General features: G+C 35.4%; 1 protein-coding gene across 3 annotated transcripts in view; it reads right to left on the bottom strand.

The window, feature by feature from the left end:
• The window catches only part of LOC149566727 (putative serine/threonine-protein kinase SIS8), a 256,215-nt gene that overhangs the window by 144,729 nt on the left and 85,673 nt on the right, over window positions 1-25,813 (bottom strand). The gene's annotated exons all lie outside the window — the stretch shown is intronic.

The following is a 25,813-nucleotide window of genomic DNA, read 5'->3' as shown; positions in this document are numbered from 1 at the left end:
GTATTTGGCATCTAAGGGAGTTAACGGCCACATCCGTGCTTCGGCAAGGCCATCATCTATCGTTCAAATAATTCAGAAACTAAGGGAAGGATTGGGAATTTTGGATAAAGCTGGGAAAAATGACCGGGAGGTTAAATGAAAAGACAATCAAATTGTTAAATCTCGGTTTTCTGAATGTTGTTGAGACATCATTAGAATTCGTTGGAAGAGATACATTCGAAAAAAGTTTGGAGAACAAAATGAAGTTTGAATTAGACAAACTTCCTAAGGGCACAACTCACCATAGCTTTTTCAATCACATCAAACCATTGACAACTTTAAATGCAATAAACAAAGGTTTCAAGTGAGCCTTCCAAATATTGATTGTTGACAAAGTTACAAGAGACTCACCATACTTTAAAACAAATTGAGCTTCCATCAAACATAGAGTGGAGTACCTTACAAAACTAGCATAAACCTCTCATCAATCATAGTATATAAAATTAATTTCAAGGTGTACTATAATACTATTCTCTAAATTTAATTCTCATGGCTTGAATTAAGTTTTAAGTTTGAACTCTATTTTTTTCAACATGAGAAATGAAGCAATTAGTAATTTCCTAATCCGAACTAGCATGGTCATGATATGTTCAGGATTGTACAATTGTACAAAGGATGTGATACATGTTTTGATGTTAAGTCCTTACACTTCACATGTTGCAATCGACCTAAAGTTGTTGTTGCTCCGTTGTTTCGATAAAAGGGAATTCAAGGTCATTTGCTAAGGGTTCTGAAATCCACTATTAGCTTTTGCATAGGGAATCACACAGTTGTGTATTGAACGAATTTTATCATATGACTAAATAAATTAATGAAAATATCTATGAATTGTATCATGACTCGTATGAATTGCTATATTTTGAAATAATTAATGAAATTCTCAACATGTCTAAATAAACATCTCTACCAATAAAGACATTACGCTCCTTTACTTTGCAAACTTTTTGAAAAAGAAGAAGAGATGGACCTGCCACCCTTGGTCAACAATATAAAAGACCTTTTCACTGTGCAAGAGGTTGAGATGGGTATTAAGAGTTAGGTACCGGAAAGGCAAAAGACTTGGTGGAACTTCAAAGAGAGTATCCCAAGTGGGGCATGAAAACCCTTGCACCACACATTATGGAAATCTTCAATAAGATCAGCCAACACGAGTTCCTTAGAAATTGGATGATTACTCTTGCTATAACCACCCATAAGAGCGGTGATGTTAATAATCCTACAATTCCATGACTATAATGATCAATCGTGTATTTACAAATATTTTGGCAGCATAATAGAAAACAGAAGCAGTAAGCGGCTTGAGGAAAATCACCAGCATGCAAAAGGACAAGATTGTTTTAGGCCAAAATAATCGACTATTGACCATTGCATCACCTTAAGGCACATTATCTAAAAAGTGTGGTTGAGAAAGGATAAGTTTTCTACCGATTTGATGTTTTTAAAAAGGCTTTTGAGATTGTACCTAGGAACAAGCTTGGCTCAAGATGGAGGAATTTGAGATCCCTACAAATCTCAAAGTTCTTCATAGGATGTATGAAGAGGTGAAAGTCAAAGTTAGAACTTCAAATGACATTTCAAAGTGTTTTAGGAGGCATATAGGGGTCAAACAGGGATGTCCTCTTTCGCCTACTATGTTTGGCCTATATATCGACAAACTTGAAGAATGGTTAGATGTGCAGAATGGTGAGGGTATCCAGTTAGGTGATTTCTCATAAGGCTCATTTTGGTTGCCAAATCTGCTCGTGGTTTGCAAGTACATTTACATTCACCTAAGCACTTTTGCAAAATGGTAGGAATGTAGGTCAATATCAATAAGACTAAAGTCGTAATTTTTTCCAGAAGCAGAAAACAGCATCAGCATAAGTTCTATTTTTAGGGCAGCATTCTTGAGGAGGTGGTGGAGTATAAGTACCTTCAAATTGACTTGAACAAAAATCTAAGCTAGGAAGGTTCTAGAAAGAAAAGAATTTTTGGAGTATGCAAGGTTAGTTTTGCACTTCAAAGTGTTGTAACCGAAGTTTGGGACTGGAAAACTACTCAAACTTTGTTTGGACTTTTGGTGCTACCGATTGTTCTTTATGGATGTGAAATATGGGCCAATGGCACTTTAGTGTTACAATGGAAACAAATTAAGAGGGTTCGAAAGCATTGGATCATAAGCAAGTTTTAAATCAAAAGTATTGTTTCATATGAATCATGCTTAGTGAAGTGGGAGTTGCATCTATCGAGGCTCTTGCTATGGTTCGCCCCATTAGCTATCTTAAAAGAATTAAAAAAATGTGTGGCCTAAAGTGGTCTTTAATGATATTTTGCACAAAAGTAGCTGAATTGTTCAACTGGTCGATCCGGACGGACAAGTCCCATCTGTACTTCAGCTATCACAGTCGGTCGTATATAATCTGTTGTCGACTATATCTGTCACATGGTCCTTCCCTCTAAACAATCCTTCTGGTGCACCGGAGCTATATTTGTTAACTGAACCGTTGGGAGGCAAGGGCACAGTCCAACAAAAGGATGAGACGGGTACAATCCTTCTGGTGCACCGAGAGGAGTGGACGAGGCTTTAACTATTATACTTCCTTCTGGGACGAACTCAAGATTCTTATAGCTCACTAGATTATAGTTCTTTGAGTATTGCCCCATTAGAATAGTAGGGCTCTCTCTCTGATTGCAACTGATCTAGCTCTGGACAGGAAAGAAAGAATGGTGAACCTTCTGCACCACCTTCATGTTAGGCCAGCACTAACTATATTGCGCTCCTCACTAGCAAAGGAGTTATAGCACCTAATCTATCATAACCAAGTGGGCCCAACTATCTATAGGCAACGGCATCAATGAGGCCCTACTATTCTAAAGGGCATGTGACACATTTTCTCGTTGAGGCATCAGGCCCCAGGGAGGGAGTTAACGTCAAACTATACTATAGGGTGTCTATGAGGAAGCGAGAGCATTACTCCTCAGCTTTGTTAGGAGATGGGTTAGCTTACACCAGCCAAACCATCAAAACTAGAACTAGACTAGTTCTCAACTAGATATATTGGCTCTGCTAGGCTCGGTTGAGTCCTTATCTTAATTGTCTTCGTGCCACCCTTTATCACCTCTAGTGGTCGCCCCTGTGCCAGATTAACCTCCGTAGAATTTTGGGGCCAACAGGGGGTTCAAAGCTAGATAACTTCTTACTTGTTGGACCTCAATCTCGATATCCGCAACTCAGCATTTCTTAAACCACCTTCCTTTCACCATATAGTAGGGGTCATGGGCCATCCTTGTTAGGCTCCACCCCCCGAGTAGTCTCGTTAGTCGGAACATAATTAGGCAGGCCATCCCTCACTGCCTTAAAATAGTAAGGGTAGACTAGTCTTCCTTCTACACCGTGCGTGTTGACTTCTTTCTCTTCGGGCACCTTCCAACCAGTTCTCGAACCCAACTTCTTTGGGGGGGCAAATCTCTCTCAATAGCCAAGAAAAGAAAATCTCTCTCCATCCAGCCACTACCTTCCTTCCCAAACTCTGAAGTTCCCATCTCGCACCACCAATTCAACTCCTGGGAAGGCAAATACAAGATTGTTTATCCATCCTTCGAGTCTGACAACTGGCCCCTATAACTATAGATAGTTGTTGAGGGCAGCCCCTTAGAATAGTACAGGCGCTGATGCCGTTAACTACTCTCTAGTTAAGGATGGACAAATAGTAGTTGCTCTGTGAAGTCCATCTCCAGAGCTACATCCAATGCTGTTACCACTAGCAAGAAAGAATGTTAGCGGGGAACCAATCTTAACCAATCCAATCGGGGGTTCAGGCATGGAGACTGAACAATCAATATTCTTGTGCATGCAAAAGCTGATCGATATAACGTCTCTATTTTTTTAAAGAACATCCAAAAGGCCCTATCGATCTATTGGCAAACCTTTGCTCGGTCAACTAAAAAGGCCCTATCAATCTATTGGCATTCCTCTACTTGGTCAAGGTTGCCTTCCAACCTTTCCCTTCCGAGTCAGGTGAGACGAACTTTTGAAGGTATCACCCCATTGAATGGAATGTTCTCTCCTCATGCAAGCATGAACCAAGCTCCTCCCTTTACCTTCAGTTAGTAGTACAAAAAGTATTTATTGTATAGAAACTTTAGATGGTCAAATAAAAGCAAAGTTTGCCTGGGGGCACCTTGTTGTAGTCCGGTTTTTCTAAGAGACTAACTTGCCTGGGGGTTCAGATTTCCAAGTGGATAAACAAATGGAATACCCATTTCAATATTTGTCCCGTAAACATTAAAAATATAAATGTCTTTGTTATGGAGAAATTATGTATGAAAATTTGGGGAAATGGGCTTAGAAGGAAAGACTTATTACATCAATGAGTTCAACTCTACTTGCAACCAACTCCAAAAGGCGTACATAGAGGCCAACATTTCTTGGAGAGCTAAAACTCTGATTGCTCAACTTAGAACCAACTCTCACTAGCTCCGATGTGAGACTAGACAATGGAAGAGGCCAAAAGAGCCTTGAAAAGAAAAAATTTGTTTCTTTTGCTATTCTGAGAAGGTGAAAACCGAACAACACTCCATTATAGAACGTGATGCATACATGGACAGCAGGGTCAAATTCAATGATATTATATATGACAGCTCTTGGTACAACTTATTCAGCAAGGAAAACTTTGAGCAAATAGGGGGGCTCATCATCAACTTGCACAAAAAAATAAGTGAACTATTACAGTTCGTTTAGTGGAAAGGTTGTCCCATAGGCTATTGTCATGGACGTTGAAATTTCATTTATCTACCTATCTATTTTCTTTTAGAAAATAAAAAAGTTGAAAATGCAACTAAAATTAATATTAATTGCTTACAAAAGTTAATAGACGCAAAATTTCAAGGTATTGACCAAATTGAACCACAATAATATGTTTTTGTAATATGAATGATTATACAATAACATTAAGAAATACTTAGTAATTGCTAGTTGTCATTCCTCCAAAAATTTAGAGCTTCCTTGATTCTTATCTATGTTTTCTTCACTCTGGGTTTGCATACCTCCACTAAACTACATCTCAATGCGACCATTGTCAATCGTCCTATTGATCTTAAATAACATGGATCATTTCTGCAAATGTAATAATCATAGCCATTGTGATTGATGATCTTCCAAATGCAAATTTGAGGACTCATAAATATAAGAGGAAGACACGTCTCTACAGTTAAACATCACTAGTTAACATATTGATATAACAGTAATATAAATAACCATAAATCTAACTCAACTTAAGCATATATGTAATATTCATATGTTAACCATGTATGTAATATATTATTCTATAATAAAATATAATATGTATCATTATATTATTATATAATAATATTTAATGTATAACATAGTTGCCATAATCGCCGAATAATCGGCGACTTTCTACTAATCGTCAAGTTCTTGGGACTGGCGAGTTTTTCCCAAATTTAATCACGACTCGGCTATAGAAAGAATTGTCCAGTTTTTGTGAAAAAATCACCAATTCATTGCCGAGTTTTTGCAAAAAGTTGGCACATTTTTTAGAAAAGCTCTTTTTTTTCTTTTTCTTTTTTTTAATTTTAAATTTTAATTTTTTGTTAAAAACAAAAGGCAAAAAGCCTATATATATTATGTAAAATAGAGAGTTACAGTATGCTAGTAGAGCTAGGAAGAGGAAGATGTGATTGTAATGATGTTTTTACTTCTAGTTTGACACAAACTATTTACTATTATGCTTCCCGCCATCAGTATTTACTATTGTACCCACTATGCATTTATATATATCTAAACTCCTGCTTGTTTCTTGTGTTCTCTATAATGAACTCATTAGATGCATCTTCTTATTGAAATTTGCAAATAATCTATTTTGAATTAAATTTTAGTGGTTTTTTTAGGTTCCCGAGTTTTTTTTTTAAAATGGCCGAGCTTTTCCCGATTAAACTTTTGGGGGGTTTGGCGAGTTTTTGGCTTTGGCGAGTTTTCCAACTATGATTTATAATATATATTATGTATATAAGATATTTACCATCAACAAAGTATCTCATGATAAAATCAATCCGACAGAAGCTACAACCTTAACACTCCCTCTTAGCTAGGGAGGATTTATAGAACACATTATGCTCTCAAGAATAAGAAGAGATATCATCTTAGTATGATATTCAATTCACTATGAGACTAAATTTCTCACCTTTCATATCACACAATTGAAGCAATTTCCATAACTATAAAAACACCACCTTAAGTGTGGTCTATATGGTGTCCGGCAAGATCCGGCCCAAAGAACCATAACAAGTTGGTTCTCATGGTGTCTGACAAAACCCGGCCCAAAGAACCATGATAACAAGTCTACCATTTATAAGATCGCCACCTTACAATGGTTACCTTTTGTTTGTTCATTATCATGATTTCCAGCACTCTAGAAACAATTTAATGAAGTTTGTCATGATAACAGGTCTACCATTTATAAGATTGACATCTTATAATGGTTAGCTTCTGTTTATATATGGCAATGAAAGATCATCACCTTTCATTACATATCATATGTGAAATAGTGACCACCATGAACCAAGTCAGAGGGTGGTGCAAAGGCTTTCACCTTAATTCTCTCTCATAGAGAAGAATGCATTAAAAGGTATTTCACTTGGAACTTCTCCTCATGAGAAGATATCATTCTCAAAGGATTGCACCTCAAAAATTCTCCCTCTAAACAATGATCCTGGGAATTCAGGTCCAATAGTTACTCCCTTAGAGATTTTCTTTCCCCAAGGATTCTTGTCAGACTCTAAATCTTATATCAATCTTTTGATAAGTCAATACTTCCTCATGTTGCACTCAAGAGTAGGCCCATCAAAATCATGCAGTCACACACATGTATTTTTAGACTCCCTCTAAGTATCAATCTTCTAAGCTCATGCATTCCCTTCGAAGAAGTGTCATACTCCCTCTTAATGTAGAAGGATACTCATAATGTCAATCATCAAAGATATTTGCTTCGAAAGCCTCACTCTATCCAATCTAATCACAACTTCTATGGAACTACTATCATTAGATTTAGTCTACACAATATTTGGTAGCATATGTAAAGTACCGACCTTCTTTTCTTGTAAGAATATCCTCAAACATAACAGAAAAGATCAAAGCAAATAAGCCTTATGTAAAGTATAAGATTACAAATAAATGAAATAGATAAATGTAAAGGATATGAGTACTTATCTGCCCATGATGGTCATTGAACATACCCTTTTCTAAGGATGGTTCAAGAGGGAAAGAAACATTGGTTATCATCCCCGCCCCCACCCTCCACAATGTAAAATTCCCACTCTTATATCAGTGAACACTTTTACATCACATCAAATATGCTATGAACTTCTTTCTAAGTTCCAACTTGCTCTTTTCATCCATTGAGGATCCAAACATTCATTAAGCTTAACAGTAGAAGCAAACTTATCCACAATAAGCCAATATCTAGATTGAGTATGATTGTGCCACATGAATGAATCTACAACTCATACATCAAGTTTCATTGATCAAAAAGAGACTCATAGATGGTTCAAATGAATTCTTAAAAGCTTTATTAACCTCTTTACAACAATAACTTGAATTTCCTTTGTTCATGCAAAGGTACTTGTTTGATCTTTTGATTAAATCTATATTATGCACATCTTGCAATCTGTGTATTCCAAATTTATATCATTGGTGAATCTATCACAACATGGTTTAATCCCTCTGAACTTGATATCAATCCTCATTTTCCTAAGAGAACATTCTCAGAGGAAAATATCAAGGCAAATAGCTCTTATAGTACATACAATCTAAGAAAGACTACATTGATTTGTTAAATAAATTACTCAAGGATAAATACTTAACTGTACATCAATATCCTTTTATTTAATCTTTCATTTCATTAGACATTAATATTGTAATTGAAAAACAATTATTTAATACTTTTATTCTAGAGATCTACTATAACTCATAATGTCTTTCTTATTGGAATTTTTACATATTATCCATTTGTAACTTTCTACATATAATTTTCATACTATATATATATAATATGAAATAATTACTATATACAAAATAAAAAAATAATTAATTCATAATATTGAAATAATATATAATATGAAAAATAATTAATTCATAGTACTGAAATAATATAAAGCATATCATATATCATACCTGTGAGTCAGGTCCACTTTAACTTTGCTAGCAATCGCATCGATTGGTAGTCTTTCCTTTCTACTTTATATAATAATGCGTTTAAAAAAATGTAACATAATATACCTCTTAAACTTACCTTAATGGGATTGGTACCCAAAGTCTTTACCAGGTCTCATAATATATTCCTTGACACAAAATATTATGTGCAATTATGTTGAGGATCTCCTCTCATGTAACGAACAACTAAATAAAGAGATTCTTACATTGTTTATTTGGTGACGGATCCTACATATCCTTCGTGACATACCTTTGGAATCTTTGATAAAAAACTGTATAGTCTTTAATGTCAGTGTTAATCAACTCCCAGTTTGCAATCAAAACCAAGTCCATCTTCATAAGGAAGAATTCCATGAAAATTGTATTTTCTTTTAAAGAGATTAGATTTCCACAATCCATTGCATAATATATTTGTTTCTAGATTTGATTGTGTAGAGATTTTTACCATCAATGTTTCGAATCACACTACATGATCCATCATCAAGATGAAAAGAGAGCAAGAGATGCAAAACACTGTATTTTCTATTTCTATTTCTTTCATTGGTACGTTTGAGTGTCATTCCCCACAACACACATTCAATCCTTTCCATGTCGAAATATTCCTTCTCCTCGGTGTAACTAAGGAATTATTTGGTAACCGCAACACCGCCATCTAGCACCTTGCAAGTTTTGCATTTCTCCTCCTCCAAAATGTCTCATATGGAATCTAGTTCTTCAAAGTTTATTATCTCAAATTCCCCACTTATTGCCTTGACTTCTTCAAAATAACCGCACAATGTTATCACAACATCCACCTGAAATTACCCCTTTCTATATATACTTCTATATTTGACAATTCCTCTCACCTTCCAATTATTTCCATACAAGCAAATTGAAGACTATATGTTTTGGAATGACAATAAGTGTTCCTTTAAATCGATTGTATATGGAATTTTGATCGAGCAAACATATTCAACACATTTCCTTCTATGCTTTAACTAGCCAAGAGGATGTGAGCTCTTCAATAACCACTATCTGGTCACTGTTGATGGTATTTCTTCACATATTTGAATAAGGTTGTTATCGTATATAGCACCTTAATTCTATTTTGATGAATATCCCATCTCCAAATCTGATGTCGTTGAAAGTCTTTCCATCTACGCTTTTACACTTGAGTTGAATTCTCGACCATTTTCCATTCTCCCTTCGTATTCTAATATATGAGTTAATGTTAATAGACCTAAGTTGATGACTATCGTTCATGCTTGCTTCTTGGCAGACCATCATACCTAATCTTATTGCTGACTAGATATAGGTGCGATAATAATTTAGGTATTTAATTCAATCTTTGTATTGCTATTATCCTCCGCAAACAACCATTGTTATCGTCCAAGACTACACTAACCTCTTTCCTGTATTCTTACTTTACTCTTTTCTATGCCTCAAATATTATGTCATTGTTCTGACATCATCCCCCGTTGCATGCCTTCCTTTGATGCCCCTTTGTAGAATTTTGGTCAATAAGAATGATTCTTACTTGCGTCTGACTGCAGCTTTTATCTACTTCTTACATCCACAGCCTCGCTCTAATACCATGTTAAGTAACATGGATCGTTTCTACAAATGTAATACTCATAGCAATTGTGAATGATGATCTTCCAAATGCAGATTTGAGGACTCATAAAAATGAGAGAAGACATGACGAGATATGTCTCTACGGTTAAACATCACTAGTTAACATATTAATATAACAATAATATAAATAACCATAAATGTAACTCATCTTAAGCATCTGTGTAATATTAATATGTTAACCATGTATGTAATATATTATTCTCTAATAGTATATACTATATAATATGTATTATTATATTATTATATAATAATATAATGTATAATATATGTAATATATACATATATAATATATATTATGCATATAAGATATTTACCATCAACAAAGTATCTCATGATAAAATGAATCCGACAGAAGCTACAACCTTAACAATTGACACTTTAGTTTAAAGTGTTGCCAAAATCTCTTCTTTCACATTTACCTCCAAATTTAGTAGTGCCTTGTTGTAGAGAAAAGTGTCGACATCATACCTAGATCTATAGAGCCTCAAGCAATTTTCCAAATGCTTGTCTAGTTTGTTTCATAGCTTTGAGTTTAGCAACCCCAAAGCACTGAAAACCCTCTCATCCTCCACCAAACCCAATATCATGCTAAGACATAAATCAGTATGCTTGCAATATTCTGATATTGAATCACACAACACTTTGCTCCCACCTAGAATTGTCCAAACCCTTGTTATTGATCCCTCTTATTAAGGGATCTCCGTAGTTTCATATTATTCATTCATAGTGGATGCAAAACACCCAAATTTCTCTCTAGGAAGAGTTTCATTTAAAATTCCATTTAGACTTAATTAATTTAATTTTTCCACTTTGTAAAATTGCTTTATCAAAGTTAATAGCTTATCTTGAAAATTAGGCGAATTGTTGATGAGACCAATATATACAAAACCCAATAGACATCGATTCAAGTAGTTTCTCAATGGGGAATTTTAGTCTAATCAGTGAGAAAAGATCATAGGCAATTTGCTTCATAGAGCAGTTAAAGACTCAACAATCTTGGAAGAGTCTTCCCTTGTAAATGTTAATAGTTGCTTTTTGGGGCACCTTTCGGGTTCCTCGGGCTTGGCCCTAGCAAAGTAGTGCATTGGTATCTCAACTCCACATACACTAGCACACAACTCCCCATTTGCACCACTCTGTAAAAATGTTATCCAAATTCTTCAAATTTGTGAGTGTCCACTTTGCAAATTGTTCACCACATAATGTTGGTTGATTGATGGAGATTATCAAGGGTCATGTATGTAAGTTTATGCAACTTAGCATATTCTACAATATACATAGTTTTTTAATAGGCCTTTTTCATAATATTTTTGATTTCCTCTAGCATGGAGAGGAGTTTATAGAAACATTACAAAAAAAGTGACTGTTAGAAAAAGACGGAAGAGAGAATAAATAGAAACTCTCTAATATCGTACTAGAAACTATCCAAAAATAGAAATTTGCATGTCCTGAAAAAGCGAAAAGCGAAGCCTCGGGTTGATCAAAGAGGTTTGCATGTTCTACAATGTTAGCCTGTGATTGGGATCCACCATACCGTTGATTAGAAGCAATGTGAGTCATGCATTCTTGGATCACATGACCAAATTTGTGGCAATAGTTGCACTGAATTTGCTTCTTCTTGGAGGTAGTCTGAGACTGACCAGATGACTGAGATGAGCCTTTATCCTTGTGAAAGGAGTGGGCTGAAAATGCTTGTTCAGAGGAGGACAAAGGAGCATTGCTACCAAACTATTGTTTTCAACAATCCTGTTGCAAAAGTTTGGTGCATAGATCTAAGAACTTCAGGTCAACATTAGTTGCAATAATGTTGAGTGTCTCAATCATAGTTTAAAAATTAGGTATCACCAATATCTAAGCTGGTTCAGAAATTTTGAAAATATCGGAATCAGCAATAAATCAACACTTTTATTGAACATTTCAAAATATTTCTTAAAATATTCTTAAGAACGCATACATACACACCAAATTTGTAGAATATATAATGATTTGAGATATCCACCATATATCAATCAAAGTTTTGAGTTAAACAGTAATTCATAGCAAATAAAACTTAGTAGATTAAAATAGTGCTAGAATCATATACCAAAAAACAAGTACAACATCTTATTATAAATAAGTTCAATACATATAGAAGACAAACTCCATGAAACTACAACTTCTGAATACATATTAAGTTCAACTTTCACTATCAATGAAAACTAAAAATAGCAATCATAAATTGCGTCTACGAGTAAAACTCAGAAGGGATTGTTGCTGCTAGGTGGGCAGTGTTGAAGTAGTTGTTGTGGCAACATTTTCAACATGTGCCCTAAGTGCCTCACGCTCAACAAAAGCCTTTGTTGGATGACCAAGCATATGTTCCTCCTCACATGCTGGCACATCCACATCCCAGTCACTTGCCTCTATCTCAAACTTAGCTAGTTGCTCATCTGTCAATAAAGGATCACCCACATCCGCATTTGCATCCTCACCATTAGGAGGAGCAATCCAATCTGTTGAATATGGATCAATGTCATCCAAGTCTAGTGTTTCATATGAAGCTTGCCCTTTCAATTTCTTCTCATGCAAGAGAAGGTTGTATTTCACATAAACCAAGTCATTCAAGTGCTTTTGAGTCAAATTATTATGTTTCTTTGTGTGCATGTTCTATAAAGTACTCCAATTTCTCTCATAGCCAAAAGCACTACAAGGCTGTGATAAAATTTGAATGGCAAGTTATTGAAGATTAGGCGTCGTGGCACCATAATCTTCCCACCACAGAGCTGCAAGGATGAAAAAAACCATTTATGATGTGGTAAAAGTTAAAACTTCCAATAAACTTCATGAGCAAAATAAATGGTATGATAAAACTAAAGGCATGTTCTTTTTTACCTAGCTATAAGGTGTATCTTGTACGTTTGCAATCAGGAGAAGAAAACAATGGCCTCTCTTCCCTCTTGTAACTATGTAACTCATCAAATATGAGATCTTGAAGGTCTGTATCAGCAACCAATCTTCAAGTACATGTGTCCAAGCCAATTTGATCCTCTGCATCTGCTCTAAAAGTGTTAAAAAAATTGAACTTGGGGTTCAACTAGTACGTAGCTGCATGAATATGTTGTAGTAGTTGTCGATTCCACCTACAATCAATGATGTTCTATATGGGTCTATATTTGGTTTCATTTGACCTATACAAGTGCCGAATGACCTCTTTGGCCCTATCCATGGCCTCATATAGCAATCCCATGGGGTTTTTATCCCCATCCACAATTCGTAGAACCATTGCCAATGGTTATGACACCTGAACATAAAAAAAAATATACAAAAAACAGCCAATTAAAATATTTCAAAATTAAATACTAAAACATCAATGAAGACTTGATAACTTACTTTGAGGATATCCTCCATTAGCTTTTCAAAGCTAGCATCAAACACTTTCCTCACAATCTTTTGTGCATCAGGCTTCTTGGCATAAGGACTCTCTAACCATTTCTTATCTAGAAACATGGGCCTCAAGTCTAACAATGTCTCATATATGGTTTGCAAGTTTAGAAAATTAGTAGAAAAGCATGTGACCCATGCTCGTACAAAATTCTTACCACTAGTGTGTTCTTTCATAAGCCTCGAGACCCACGTATGACTGTAGATGTACTTCACAATATTTCATCAATCTTCCATCAATCTTCAACCACCTTCTCCACCCAGCTCAGATTCCCTAGATCCTCAAGAAGCAAGTCAAGACAATGGGCAGCACAAGGGCTCAAAAATAATGTGGGATGTCTCTGCATCAAAAGTCTATCGGCTGCCACATACGCAGTTGCATTATCAATCACAATGTGGATGACATTAGTTGCTCCCGCTTCTATTACCACCTCATCCAACATGTTGCACAAATTTTCTGCATTTTTTACTTGATCATAGGCATCAACTAATATTAGAAATACCAATTATCCCCTCGAAGCAACTATAAACTTGTTGAGCATCCTATTCCTGCCATCTGTCCACCCATCAGATATAATAATGCAGCCTTCTTGTTCCCTAACTTTTCTTTGCTCTTCCACAAGCTGATGAAAGTTTCTAACTTTGCCATCTCAGAATGGCTCACTCACCTCATAAGGAGTTGGGGGCTTGAACCCCTTACCAAACAAAGAAATCGAAGTTACCACTTGATCCCAATACAGACTACATAAAGCATTAAGGGAATATCATTGTGGATTCAAAATCTTGTAATTGCCACCTTTGTCCTGTCATGCATCTCTTTGTTCCATGCAATGCCTAGCAAACCTAGTTGAGCACCAGGAGTGTTACGTGGAACCCAAAAGTTTGATAAAAAGCCACCCCCACTTCTTCATCCTCGTATTCAAGGCCCAATAGAAGAAGAACCCTCTCCACCTATTTGTGATCCTATAGAACTAAAAGTCCCCATTGGGGCTGCCATGGCCTCAAATGTCTTGTTTTATACTACCTTATTTTGTGCATATTTTTGTAGGCTTGTCAAAGCCTCTCTTGTACCATGTTCCTGACATTTATCACACGGTGTAATATTGTTTGGAATCTTTCCAAGACGGTATTTCAATCGGCTTATGCCTGAAGTCATGCTTATGGAAAAAGATACAATCGACTTGTCCTTTACTTTCTCCTGGCATCCCATATTTCCATAATGCATCCTCTACCACTAGCCATCTTGTGAAGAAATAGTTAGACTTTGAGAACATAGCCAAAAAAAAATCATAATTAGAACACATATAATGAGTAACAATTTAGTATGATTATAAACTTATAAAAATTAAAGAATTGAATGTATATATTTTGATAATACAAAATAGTCTAAATAATAAGTATAATATTATGAATTTATACAATTGTTAATAATTAATAGTTATTTAAATTATAATGTATTATTAATAATTTAATAGAATATAATATTATAAATATATATAAGATTGTAAACATGTGTCTAATATCTATAAATATTAAATACAATATCTAATATTTAAATTACGAAATACTCTATACATGATACAGTATAACTATATATATTATAAAAAATATATAATTATATTTATAAATTTTTAACACGGTCTATATAATTTAAGAAAATTAATATATACTATATATACTATATAATTATATATTTCAATACAATAAGATGTTTGTTGTTTACAATGTAATATCCCCATCTTTTAGCTTTTCAATGGAGTTCTTAGCTTTTCATTCTCCAAAGGCTAAGTGGAGAATTGATTAAATTAATTTCTTATAAAGTCATTAAATAAATTAGAATTATAAGGTGATTTTATATTCAATTACTTTAATTAAAAGTGACTAAAGTTAATTAAACAATATTTTATTTCTTTTAGAAGGAGGTCCATCTATTGGAGGAAAAGAATAAATGAGGGCAACCTCATTGTTGAGCATCGAATGTGTTGTCATTTACTCTTTCAGATAACTTGTGGAGCCAAGGCTTTCTGCAATTGCTGCATCGATCGTTGGGAACGAACACTCCCATTGATTTGTATAACTAAAGTGTTGAAATATCTTTCGAAATGTTGCGACTGTTGGAGAAGACAAATCAGTCTTTTCATTGTGCCAAATTTGTGGCCAAGGGCCAGATTCATGGAGTAAGGAATAAGTTGGATATTGCTATAGTAACTTTGCTACAGTACCGCTGCTATAGTATCGCTGCTACAATAACTTGCTACAGTGTCGTCACTATAGTGATTTGCTACAGGGAAATTCATATTTTTGGAGCAATTCCAAGTTTTTATTTACTACATTTTGCATTGTTTGAGAGTGGATATTGAGGACATTGGTAGGGTTTGTAAAATCTGTTGTAATCTAATTTATATTAAAGTTTTATATCAGAATTTGTTGCCCTAATGTGTTATTGATGTAGATGCATATTTTCCTATTTGTAATCAGTGTTAGACAAAACAATTGCATCTTCATTGTTAGATGTTTGGTGTGTTCTTTGCAAGCATATTTATTAAAGTTTGGCATTTAGAAAGCAATCAAAATTCAGATATGCAATATATCTCTTGCTTACAAAGTGTTTGACAAAATCACAAACAACCGAATTAGTAAAAAATTTGGTGTTTGTTGAAGTTATAACCGGTTGGGGTTATTACAGTGGTATCAAAGCGGTTTCCTGCCATCTTGTGGGATAGGAAATTTATATTATTGTCAGATTTGTTGTTGCATTCGGAGTGACCAGCACTAGCATTTTCTAGCCATGGACGGATATAGGACTGGCAGTTCTAGAAGTCAGTGGAGTAATGAGGAAGTTAGCACAAAAATGAATGCTTTGCAGGAACATATGGAGAAACTTAAGCTTCATCAACAGAGATTGACAGAGAGCTTGTCGGATCCAAAGACAATTGAAAGGGCAGCAAGGTATATGGTGTCCGCCTTTAGAAGTCCGACATCAAGGTTGCAGGGAAGAAAACTTGAGTTTTCCCCGACAAGTGTCCATGATGCAGATGAACCTATATTTAGTATGATATCTGCTAGTCCTATCCGCAATATTGATGATGGACTTGTTTGACAAGGACATGTGGTTGTGTTAGTGGCAGGGAAGGATAGTGACAATTAGTTTCAACAGGTTGAGACTCCCATAGTTGTTGCTACAATTAGTGAAGAGACAACTGATGCAGTTGTTACCACTGATATATTCGGCTCTCTCGAGGACAGGATTATTATTGGAGATTTGTATGCGAAATTTCATGGTGTTGATGCAGTTTAGGAGGCAATTGCTTCCTCAGGTAGGACCGAGGTACATATAGAGTCTCCCAGCTATGATGTTGGTCATGTGGGTGTTTCAGTGGAGTCAGTGGATGTGGGTTTATGCTCTAGTATTATTGATTCGCAGCCTAGTGTTGAGTCATGTGTGCAAAGTCTGGAATCCAAAGTTGAGGCTTTGCCAGGAGATGTCAATGCAAATAGTATGGACACATCTGATGATCCATTTGATGATGCTATGTATGGGGTATGACACCCCTTGTCAGATATTGGGTGATGACTCTAAGCAGGTTTTGGATGACTCCCAGGATCAATGTTTATAGGATCTTACTGTTGAGGTGGAAGCTGAGACATGCGAAGAGATTGATACGGCAAGGGACTCCATTTCTTCGGATGAGGAGTTGGTTGAGGTACATGATAGTTGTATGTAGGATGCAATATTGTGAGAGGAAAATAGCACAAGTATGAGCGATCTTGTGGTGGAGAGTTCTGATTCAATTTCCTATCTCAGTGCAGTTAGTGAGATAGAGAGCTTGAATAGGAGTCAGGGATTACAAAGGCATCGTGTGACTTCTCAGCTTAAGAATGAGTGATAGTAACATTTCTTTAGCTCTTGAGCACTATGATGTTCTTTGTCAGATGTTAGCTACATCTGGTTGGGGTGCTCCTATGTTTGAGCATGGTGATAGTACTCTTTCTCTACCAGAGGTTCATGCGCTTCTAGAGGCTCTTAGGATCTTGAAGCATAGTTACTCTCAGTTAGTTGCTAATAGGGATTACCTTATGGAGTGGGATAGCACCTGCTTTGAGATGTTGTTAGGGAAAGAGGAGGAGGTGGTTGAGCTCACCTAGGAGCTTGAGGGGACTGTAGACTCTCTTCAATATACTCAATTGACTCTTCAAGAGTCACAATCACAGTTGGATAAGGTTACTAGCCCTAAACCCTGTTCAGTTACATATTGTGATTGGTGTTGAGTTTTCTTCTATGGTTCAGGATGAAGGACGTGATAATGTGGCGAACACATTTGTCCAGGATATGAGTGTAGTATGTACAACGGAGGTCAGAGCATCAGTAGAGACAGGCTCTCGTGGTGATTTGCTTGCTTCTATTGGAAGTGAATCTATTTCTTCTTTCCATACAGCAAGTAGCATTGGACAGTTGCATTGTCACATTCTTAGAGGGATCAACTCTGGATTGCAGGGGAGCAAATTGATGCTTCCACATATAATTTCTACTATACTGAGTCATTCATGGAGTATTCGCTTGAGAGCTTAGATTTGCAGGAGGTTTCATACAGTATATCTGAAAGTACTCTCATTCGGGGCTCTCAATGCTTGGTGAGGAAGATTGTAGAGAACTTGGCTACAATGCTTCCAAATAGGGATTTGGTAGTTTGGTCTGCTGAGAGGGTTGCCCAGGATCCTGCCCGACCAATAGTTTGGAGCCAGAGAGTGGAGCCATCTTCTGATTCCCAGCTTGATGATGATGAGATTGGGAGTTTTTATCGGCATTACACTGAGAGGAGTGCTCATCATTTTTCTTTTGACCCATATGTAGAGGACTTGATTTTCAGTATTATGGATGGTGACAGAAGGTTTGGTATTCATTATACCCGTAGAGGGCGTAATTCTCTGCCAAGGGATGGAGATTTTGAGATACAGGGTATTGTGAAATAATTGGATGTGCTAGTGAATGAGATGAATCAAAATCACAAATGAATGACCCAACTAATTTTGAATCCGAGATTTGAGCAAAGCATGATATCTTTTTTGTGAAGAGCGAAATGTGATGATAATTCATGTCAGGTTAAGCCAGATGATGCAGCTGTTGGAACGAGTTCCCTGGATCATGTATTTAATGGCAATGTAGTGATAGTGGGAGTAGGAGCATATGAGGATACTGTCATATCAGCAGCCACTTCGATGTCAGTTGAGCCATCCAACGAGGAGTTTACCAGTGTGCATGCGGTTGTAGATGTGTGCTCTGATGATAGTACACTAGTTATTGTTGATGAGGTTAGTGATATAGTGACAAAGACATGTTATACTACTGATCAACAAAGTGTTGATGTTCACTTCATGGACAATCCTATGTTTGACATGGATGCCACATTTTGTTATGACAATCCATTGTTTGAGGTTGATGTTAATCACTCACCTGAAAGGAGTTGAGCTCAGTTTCCACCATCTGTAAAGATTCAGTTTTGTGTTGCGGCAGTTGGTAATGTTCCTATGTCCACAGATTTTGATGTGGCTACACCTATTGTTGATACAATTGGCATAAGTGCATATGGTACTCCTGTAGCTGCGTCTCTTCAAGAGATTGTTGATCAGGATTCTAGCCCATTATATATTATATGGGTGGGGACAAGGATGAAGATATTTTTTGTGGGGTTTTCTTCTTGTGATATTCTAACTCCTACATCATTAGCATAGGTTTTGAGTGCTATACTACAGGTTATGTTGTTGGTCCTGATGATGTTAGTGGTATGCAATTGGTTCAATGTTGACAGGGGTGTCAAATACTACTTCATTTGGGATCCAAGTGGAGGTTGGAGTTCATTGTGTTGTTGGATTGCTTGATGGCAAGCAATTTTAGGAAGGGCGGACTGTAATGTCCCCATCTTTTAGCCTCTTAATGGAATTCTTAGTTTTTCATTCTCTAAAGAATAAGTGGAGAAATAAGGAGAAATTGATTAAATTTATTTCTTGTAAAGTCATTAAATAAATTAGAATTAAAAGATGACTTTATATTTAATTAATTTAATTAAAAGTGACTAAAGTTAGTTAAATATTATTTTATTTCTTCTAGAAAGAGGTCCATCAATTGGAGGAAAAGAATAAATAAGGAGGGTAGCCTCATTGTTGAACATCGAATGTGTTGCCATCTACTCTTTCTGGATAACTTGTGGAGCCAAGGGTTTCTGCAGTTGCTACATTGCTCGTTGAGAATGAACACTCCCATTGACTTGCATAACTAAGGTGGTGAAATATCTTCCGAAGGGTTGCGACTATTGGAGAAGACAAATCAGTCTTTTCATTGTGCCAAATTTGTGGCCTAGCACCAAATTTGTGGAGTAAGGAATAAGTTGGATATTGCTACAGTATCACTACTACAGTGGCGCTGCTACAGTACCACTGCTATAATACCTTTGCTACAGTACTGCTACTACAATGCCATTGCTATAGTGTCGTTGCTACAGGAAAATTCATATTTTTGGAACAATTCAAGGTTTTTATCTACTACATTTTGCATTGTTTGAGAGTTGATATTTAGGGCATTTGTAGGGTTTGTAAAATCTGTTGTAATCTGATTTATATCAAAGTTTTATATCAAAATTTGTTGCCCTAATGTCTTATTGATGTAGCTGCATATATTCAAATTTGTAATTAGTGTTATACAAAAACACTTGCATCTTCATTATTAGATGTTTGGTGTGTTCTTTGCAAGCATATTTATTTAAGTTTGGCATTTAGAAAGCAATCAAAATTTAGATATGCAATATATCTCTTGCTTGCAAAGTGTTTGACAAAATCACAAACAACTGAATTAGTAAAGAATTTGGTGTTCATTGAAATTATAACCGGTTGGGGTTATTACATACAAAGAATTAATACTGTGTCATAAGACTCCAAATATTGTTTATAAAATTTAAATAATGTGATTATGCACAAAACAATAATGCTGAAAGTTTTTTCCTTGCTTGTTAAATTGAAGTCATTGACCTACGAGTGGCGACCTACAAGTGCAAAACATAAAACAATCTTCCTTTCAACGAACACAACTTGCAATTTCCCTTTGTGTGGCATGTCTTCCTTTCAGCAAAATCGAAAATGATAAAACGAAGGCCCTTAAAACTTGAAAATGGTCAATAATACAAAAATCTTGTTTGACCAATATCAACAGGTTTTTGAGTAAATTTTGGAGATTTTTTTAATTTGTTTCATTGCGATATTTTCCAAACTTTTGGCGCCACTATAAGTCACGTTGATATCGGGCGCATTAAGGGTCCGCGAAATATCGCAATATTAGCAATATACCACAGAAATTTTGAACTATGGTCTCAATAAAGTGCTCATAGGATGGTGGTCGAATTTTCAAAGTAATGACTAGCATATCCTCTTCCTCTATTTTACAACCAATGGCCTCAAGCTGATCTCTGATGTACTTAAATCTTTAGAAGTTATTCCTGTAAGGACATGTGCTCATTCATAATAATAGAGAATAGCTGATTCTTCAGAAAGAAAGCTTTGCTTTTGTTTGATGTCTTGTGGAGATCCTTCAGTGTTTTTCAAATCTCAGCAACTATCTTCGCCAAGAGGCACTCGAGGCAATTGATCATCACTAACTGAAAGCTTAATAAGCATAACCACTTCATGATTACGCTCATCATACTTCTCTTGAGTAGCATCAACTGTGATAAGACGAGTCTCGATACCTAGAACCACCTCAAGGCAACAATACTCGAAGATCGTCATCAATCTCTACTTCCAAGTGTTGTAGTTCTTTTCATTGAAATGCTGACTACCTTCTAGCGTTAGACTGGTGAGAGATGCCACTGCACATTTTCCAATGAAAAAGGGTAAAACTTTGAGGCAGATTGACAGAAGACCCAAAAAAATTACAGTTGACTGTTTCTTAAGCCTCTTCACCAAATGTTTTAGGTATCCCCATTTTGCATTTGTCTGCAAGACCCTTAAAATTTACTCATTCATTTATCAATGTGTGTCATGGCTACCTGACCACAATCCATTGAGGCTTTATGTTAAACAGCTCACATGCCACAACCATGCTTCCACATTTTCATATATCATGCAAGCTTGCATGGGGAGACGAGGGTACTTGTGTACTTAGGTTACCAATACAGGTACAAGTGCAATATTTTAATCGATTGTTTTCAGTTTCAGATTTGCAATATGTTTGTAATAACTTTATATGATATGCCATATCCCCTATTTTCATCAAATAAAATTTAAAAATAAATAGTAATGAAAATAAAAGTATCAATCTTATAATTTGTTTTTTTTACTATAATGGTATAATAAGCATATAAGACAATATTATAATAAACAAATATTATGTTATTATAATATAATCTATTGTTAAATATAATAATAAATTATTAATATCACAATGACAAGAGTATAGATGAAGGAAATATTCTAAGACCTTATTTATTATAATAAACATTATTATTTTAAGACCCAATCGATTAAAATATGACCAAAGGAAAACTCTCGACATAGGTTAGATGGCAAGTATGAATCTCCAAAGCAATGATCATAATGAGTGATCTAGTAAGCAAGAGAGTAGGGATAGAACTCCAACACACCTGTATCATCGACAGTTAGGATAGGAAATGAACACAACAACTAAATCTTAAACCCGATAGGAGTTAAGGCAAAGTTTGAATAAGCGTTAGAAAGGGGAAACCGTGATTCTCATCAAATGATTGTGTAGCAGTGGAATTGCAAAATTAGACGGGAGGCCAATGGCAAATAAAGTTCCTTCATTGCATTGGTAATCAAGGAGAAAGATATCCCAGGTGATTAACTCATAACAATAAGGCAGACATCGACACCATGCTACAAAAAATCCATCGTGGTCAGAGCAAAAACTTATGCAATTAGTATATACAAATTAATTATGGATTATATGCAGGAAAGCCAGATTACCATATATAATGGTTGACTATACCATTAAAATTATTATGTAATACGCTCTATGTGATATGGATGCTTCCCTAACAAGTATCACAAGAAGGAGCAACAGTTATGTGCATAGTAATTGTTCATTATATTCGAAGTATCAACTACATAGGCATTTATCTACAATGTTATTAGTGGTATAAGAAACTTGTGTTAAGATACTGTAAGTGGTGATTATGAACTAATGAAATTATAAAGATAATTCTTTCGAGAAGTCACAACTCCTACAATGGAATATATAAAAAGGGGAAATCTTATCAGATATCGAGGAGGGAGAGATCAGCGGAATAGAGAAGGTCTAGTTGGCTGTAACAAGTAACAAGCAATCATTCCCATACACATTAGAAGGACTGGAAAAGAAATCGAAGAAAGTATGTAATAAGGGCTATCGGGTAGGAGAATAGATTGGATTAACCTAGCAAAAAGACAAGACGACAAAATTTCAACATTTACAGCGATATACATTCATAAGAAAACAGATCTTGATTTATATAGCATTGCTTCTTGATGCAAATTGCCTCTATCCAAATTTGTGACATGTAATAAGAAGAAATTTACAAACCAAATATATCATATATCGTAGAAGTACAGGCTTGGCCATCTTTGTTAAGTATTATCTACATATTCTTCATTTTCAGACATCACAGTCTAATTACTCATAAACAATAAACACCCCAACATCTATAATCATTAAACATCAGATATTGCCACCTTTTTATATCAAAATCTATACACATATTTAAGAAATAACCTATCGATTGGGTTTTTAATTGAAATAAGAAATCAAAAATTGGTAATTGTCCTAATCTTTTGGATTGGGCAACTAAGGGACATTACAGTGGTATCATAGCATAATCCTGCCATCATATGAGTGAAGGCTTATGGAAACTTATGAAAGAAGAACAAATAAAACTACAATGAATGACTTAGCAAATGAACTGAGATCATATATGGAGCAGACCCACTAGACCAACCAAACTATATTGAATCAAATGGAGAAGTCAAATTAGGTCCTCCTGCAAGCATTACAGAACATGGGGAACTCGATCAATAATTTGGAAAATCAACCTAACATAGGGAGAGAGACAAATTCAGTCCATTCTGAAAATAAAAATGTGACTTCAAGCTCCAGCCTACCTCAACCCGCATTCCTACCTAGAAGAGTAAATTTAAGGGAGGAGGAAGGGGTCAAGCAATCCCTAACTAGTACGGAGGAAATTGCAAGGACATATGCAGCTCTGGCACCTAACATTAGAGAAGTGATATCATTCAGAGAATATTGTGAAGATAAATGAAGGGAGACGTCTAGAAGTACGGTAAATGAAGAACTCAAACATAAGATTAACAAAATAAAGCTTCCGCATTTTGATGGTTCAGAAAAGATTACACTGCGCCAGTAGTTGGAGAAACTAAACACATTTTTCATTCTAAATCCCATGACGGAGGAAGATGCCTTGCAATTTGCTATAGTACATCTAGAGGGAGCAGCACATGATTGGTAGACCCATGGACGTATCTCATTGGGACAAAGATATAAAATCTTATGATGAATTCTCCCAAAAGCTTTTGGAATAGTGGAAGACTATGCTCGCAAATTTCAAGAGTTGTCACTTATGGTTCCAAACCTTTCCCAAAAGAGACTCACTCATAATTTATAGAAGGGTTAAAAGACTCTACCAAGCACTCTGTTAAACCGCATGAACCACAAAACTTGAAAGAAGCCATTAGACAAGCAAAAATGGTAGAATCAAATTCATCAAAAGAAAGATCTAAGAATTTCTCGACAAAGACAGAGCATAGAAATGAAGACTCGCACAAAGACCAAAGAGAGAAAGAATGCTATTTCTACAAAGCGAAATGGAGCAAAGGACACCAATGCCTGAGTAAGGAAGCCCAAAAGCAAAAAGAGGATACATTGAAGAAAGGTGTATGTTTTAGATGCAGACGCCCTTGGGAACCTGGACATAAGTGTGACAAGAAAAGTCAACTCCATAGAATTGAAGCAATGCCTGAAATAATTAATGAAGAGACTTCAAACAAAAGTGCGAACAGTGATCAAGAGAGGATATGGGAATAGAGAATCATTGGAGCTTTGAAGAAGTCTGACTCAGGAAATGTAAATATCAAACAATACATAGATGTACATATTTTTACGATTATTAATAGAACTTTAATATTTAATTTAAATAAAAGGAAAGAGTGGCAATTAAGGGAGATTTGCTCATGACACCCTGTTGTTAGCACCTTCCTAAGAGTGCAATTAAGGGAGAATAGCTAGGGCACCCTATTGCAATGGTATGTTAGGGAGAACTACGGTAAGGACACCCTATTGCTCTGTAATTAAGGGAGAACCGCTAGAGCACCCTATTGCAAAATTAGCTAAGAAAGAACCGCTGAGGGCACCCTATCATAGTGATAGTAAAAGGAGAATTGCTAGCAAGGCGCCCTACTACATTGTGGTTATGGGAGAACTGTTAAGACACCTCACTACAGAGAAATTATTACAGAGATCTTGGGATGAGATAAAGTCTCACCTAAGTGTTATAAAGAGGAGTAATCCTAAAGGAATATCCGTTGAGACCTAAGGGTGAGATAAAGTCTTCCCTAAGGATTAAAAATACATACTAAAAGAGTCTCAATAAAATTGGGAAAGGAATATAGTCTCTATCGAAGATTATAATATTCATGAGGACTCAACATTGACTAAGCAATGCATATCAGCAAGCACTAGAGTACTACACTATATCAAGATAAGTCCCCCCTTCAAAATCATTCTTAGTCACTTATATCTAATTTTTTATTTTTTATTTTATTTAAATTTAAATTTTTAACTATCTAATCCCAAATGAAAATTGTTGTTGCAAGACTATCAATCAAATCATAAGGAGAGATGTGGATTGCTTGAGGACAAGCAATTTCTGAAAGGACGGACTGTCATATCCCCTGTTTTCATCAAATAAAATTTAAAAAATAAATAGTAAAGAAAATAAAAGTATCAATCTTATAATTTGTTTTTTTTTACTATAATGGTATAATAAGCATATAAGACAATATTATAATAAATAAATATTATGTTATTATAATATAATCTATTGTTAAATACTATGTTCCCTCGAGTTTCTAGTATGGGGATGGCGGGGGACAGTGGGACGGGTTTCCGAGACGGCAAATTTTTTTGGTGATTTTGGGGATAGAGGGGGACGGCAAACGGGGACGACTATATATATATAGGAAAATTTTAAAATATACATTGAAATTTGTAAACATACATGTCATTCATATGAAACTAAGCACAAAGCATGTCATTTAAACATAATAAAACCATAACATACAAAATTTGAATGCCATCTACGAAATAATATCCGATTTTACTATTTAAGTACCCAATTGTCAAAATGCATATTAATACAATATCAGAGAACATTGAACAATGAACATTAAGTTATTAAAAATTGTCAATATCATAAAACTCATAATGATAAGCATGATAAATTTGAAAATCAAAATCAAAATATGCCCAAAGCTATA

This window comes from Cupressus sempervirens, chromosome 3, assembly GCF_028749045.1.
Source record: "Cupressus sempervirens isolate cs-2001-9-10 chromosome 3, ASM2874904v1, whole genome shotgun sequence".
Taxonomy (NCBI): Eukaryota; Viridiplantae; Streptophyta; class Pinopsida; order Cupressales; family Cupressaceae; genus Cupressus; species Cupressus sempervirens.
The sequence above is the reverse complement of the archived record's forward strand: the minus strand, read 5'-3'. Positions and strand labels throughout refer to the sequence as shown.